This window comes from Lissotriton vulgaris, chromosome 6 (assembly GCF_964263255.1).
Source record: "Lissotriton vulgaris chromosome 6, aLisVul1.2, whole genome shotgun sequence".
Lineage (NCBI taxonomy): Eukaryota > Metazoa > Chordata > Amphibia > Caudata > Salamandridae > Lissotriton > Lissotriton vulgaris.
Window position 1 is genome coordinate 43,347,881 of NC_141694.1, and position 4,604 is coordinate 43,352,484.

Consider the following 4,604-nt stretch of genomic DNA (forward strand, 5'->3'; position numbering starts at 1 on the left):
GAGCTGGGGATAGCTGCTGGGAAAGAACCCCCGGGGGGTTAATTAAAAATAATTTATAATTCCTAAAATATTAATAATTAATTTAGTATGATTAAATTACTTCCGACCCTATTCCCCTATAAATCCACAACCGACTACGGTACTAAAATACTAAATTTACTTAAATTACATAAGAAAAAAAATACATAAAAAATACATAATAATATACATAAAAATCACATAAAAATCGATATTAGTAACATCGATATTACTTACATCTATATTACTATATTCTGTCCCTTCGATATTTAAACATCGACATTATTGTATGTTGATATTTAAAAAACAATATTTTGTCTGCCTACCCACAACATGCCTTCCTGGCATTGTGGCGGGCAGTGCTGAGTGCACCGCCAGCCACAATGACAGGAATGCAGGATGTGCCCGCCACTGTGGAGGGCGCATCCAAATTGCCCCCAAGGGACCCCCGCCCTTATGGAGGGCGGTTCCGTTTCCCGATAGGTTGGCGGGCGGACTTTAATGATCCCCTTTATGTCCATTCTCAGTCAAGTGGTTTACTAATGCAATTGAATCTTGTATGCAAGCTTTTTGTTGGTATCTGATGCTACTAACATAATGTCAGTGTGCTGAACCCAAATGTAGCTACAGGGCATTACCAGGGACTCAAGGCTCTTTTTAAGGATCCGATTAAAGATCGAAGGACTCACTGTATACTTCTGTGGGACCCGGCACCATCCCAAAACACGGTTTTGTAACTTGGAGGCGAAAAAAGTACTAACTGTCCTCATGCAAGGGTATAAGGAAAGCCTGACATAAATTGATCACAGTACACCACTCAGACCCACATGGAATCTGAAATAAAACCAAAGCAGGATTCTGCACCACAGGACAACAGGGAACAATGATGTTATTGATCTTTCTCAGGTCCTTCAAGATTCAATACTTAACACTAGGGGGCCTATTAGGATGGCGGACGAAAAACGTGTCCGACCGCCATGGTCGCGGTAAAAATACTCCCGACCACATCGCTGACAAACCGCCGGTGCAATTAGGATTTTTCCGCCAGCACACACCGAGCGCGGCGGACGGATCACACCAAAGACCGCCGCACGTGGACAGTACCACATATAAACCGTCCACCGTGGACGCAACGCCCGCAGAAAAAGACCCAACCTCCGCAAGGCCTGTGGAGGGACCGGCCGCACGATTAGGATAACCCCGCAAACCCAACGGTACTCACCACCGTCCACGACCGCCGCGGTAGAAATTCATCGACAAATGGAACTTGACTGCGGAAGAACCAAACGAACATCACCTCTGCCGTCAAACCGAAACAAAAATGGCGGACGGAAGTAAATAGTAAACCAAAAAAAAAGGACACACACCTACCTGGAAAACCTACCCCCAACAACTCCACGCCCCAATGACACACCCCCAGCACAAAAAAGAGCATCCAAGTCTCCACACCCACAGAACACCTGACTGCAAAAAAACATTTAAAAAAACATTTGGACACAACCACCAAACAGATAATAAAAGGAATCCCTCCCATCACCACAATCCTTTGCATCGCAGCACAGCTGCAAGAAAGAGGCACACATCACATACAACTGACACACACAAACACACATACAACCTGCACACCAACACACCCACCACACCAACCCCGACAACACAATCCCTACATACCACACACCTGCACACCCAACACCGCCAACACCTTGCACATCACACACCATGGCCCCCAAGAAAAACCCCAAGTTCACAGAGAGTGAGTTGAAGGTCATGGTGGATGAAATCATCTGTGTAGAACGACATCTGTTCGGTACCCTAGTCCAGCAGATGACCTTGGCAAACAAGACTACAATGTGGGACAGGATTATGACCAGAGCAAATGCTTCAGGGACCGTGCCACGCACCAAACACGATATCCAGAGGTGGTGGCACAACATCAAGGCAAGAGTGAAAGGCATCAGGGCCAAGAACCACCTGCGGGCACACCAAACTGGTGGTGGCCCTCCCATGGATCCAATACCATACACCCAAAGGGAGGCGAAGGTGCTAGCCACACTGCACCCTGAGAGCCTGGAAGGAATAGATGAGGGAGTGGAAGCTGGTAAGTACAAATCAATGACCACCATCACACTGTAATGTCCTGCCTCGCACAACTGCTAAGACACATCTCCCAGTCTCCAATCCATGCAGGTGGACCACACAGTCACCCAATTGTGAACCCCCAGGGCTCAAATGCACCCACCATGATCAACCACAAATGTAGCCTGCTATGTTCCCATGCATGCATGTGGTCAAGCAGCTAATGCCACAACTCCCAACAGGCCCCCATGTCCACAGGGAGGGTGGGTGGGTGGTTGAGAGGCCAGCACTACAACTCCCAACAGGCCCCCATGTCCACAGGGAGGGAGGGTGGGTGAGAGGCCAGCACTACAACTCCCAACAGGCCCCCATGTCCAGAGGGAGGGTGGGTGCATGAGAGGCCAGCACTACAACTCTCGTCAGGCCCCCATGTCCACAGGCGGGTGGGTGGGTGAGAGGCCAACACTACAACTCCCAACAGGCCCCCATGTCCACAGGGAGGGTGGGTGGGTGGGTGAGAGGCCAGCACTACAACTCCCAACAGGCCCCCATGTCCACAGGGCTGGGTGGTAGGCCAGCTCTACAACTCCCAACAGGCCCCCATGTCCACAGGGAGGGAGGGTGGGTGAGAGGCCAGCACTACAACTCCCAACAGGCCCCCATGTCCTAACCCAGAGCTAAATGGAGTCCCCCCACCATGTGCTGACCAGTGCATCTCCCTCTTCAAACTTACAGGTAGGTTGCCATCTTTACAGGGAGGGGTGGGTGTGAGTGGGAAGTCTGTACTCCAAATACAAATGTGCACCCTCCACCCTCATTATTGCAGCTAAGAGCAACACAACACATGGCTTCGTAGTAACTCCATGGTGAAAATGTGACATAAAACATGGGATAGGTGAGCACGCAGTGCCTGCATACTGCATCATCGAACAACAAACAAGTACCATATGTCCACATAAGGACCCACAAATAACAGACCCTTGGGCACATGGAAGAGAAGCGTCACATCTGCACACATCAAAGAACTTGCAAGGGGAAACTCAGACATGGTGGCAGTCCACACAATCCATGTAGCAGGCGGTCTGTGCATGATGTGAGACTTGACATAGCCACAACAGCAAGTACAATGTGTGTCCTGACACAAGGAACATGGATGCAATTTCCAAAGCTTGTCACTTACACAAGTTAGGCCATCCACATGAAAGATCAACACATGCCTCTTATGACAGTGACTAGACCAGGTACAGTAGCAAGGTAGGTTGTCCACAGCCCTGGTGAACATGCCCTAGTCCACATTGCTGAACAACACCAACAAGGTCAAAATGACTCCAATACTACAAAGAGTCCAGGGGTACCAACCAATAGCAGATCATCACAACACATATCCAAGTATTGTCTCCCCACCTCCACACCACGATAATGCCCAGTACTGTGTGCCACACCAATGTGATGACATCAACAGCAATGTCCTGAATCCCTAGGAAATTGTAATGTAACAACAACAAACCTGTCATGTCCACAGCATTGATTTTTAAATTTGTGTCCCTCAGGTGACTGGGAACTGACAGGAGAAGCCAGCAACCGCCAGCACCAGTCGCCCCTTCCCAGCATGGACACTCTGGTGATGATTCCCTGGACACCTCGGATGTGGAGGGCGATGCCGGTCCGCATACACTCCCTGGGCCATCAGGCTCCCCGGACATCCCTGCCCCCACCACCTTGGCCAGTGGAACCACAGCAACTTCTGCCATTGTGACCTGTGCAGCTACCACCACCACCACCACCAGTCCTGCCTGTGCCACCTCCCTGACCCATTGGACGATGCCAGACCATCAACATCACAGGCCAGCAGGGAGAGTGGACGGGTGAGGACACAGGTGAGGACACAGGTTCCAGACAAAAGGGCAGGTGCAAGGCCTGGTGGGGGACAAGACCCACCCAATCCTAGGACCAAGACCCTGGATCTCATTTCAAGAGTGCATGCATCATACGAGTGGTCGCAGGCACAGGCGGATCGTGCGCGGCAAGACTCACTTGAGACCCGCCAGCTGTTGAGGTCCATGGACAACCGTATGGGACAAATAGTGGACCTCATGGGCCAGCAAACATCTGTTTGGAGGGAGTGGTTATCCCGCAACACACCACCTCCCCCTCCCCCAAGTGGCCAGCGGGACAGGACACCACCACCACCATCACCTGAGGCCACTGACAGGGAGTTGTCTCCCGAACAACCTGCCCCCACACCTGGGTCCACTCCGGCTCGAAGACGGAGGGGCCGTCCGAGGCTGGATCCAGGACAGGGCAGTGGCAATGCACCAGCCACCCACCATAAGAGGGGCTGCCACTGACTTCAACATACCTTGAGCCTGGCATTCACTCTGTGAACTATCTTGCCCCACAATGCCATGCATTGGCACACGTCTGTTGGACTATGTTTACACCACACAATGTGGTGTCTACACGGTGGGATCATCTGACATGACCTTCAACTCACTCTTCCCCTCCACCAC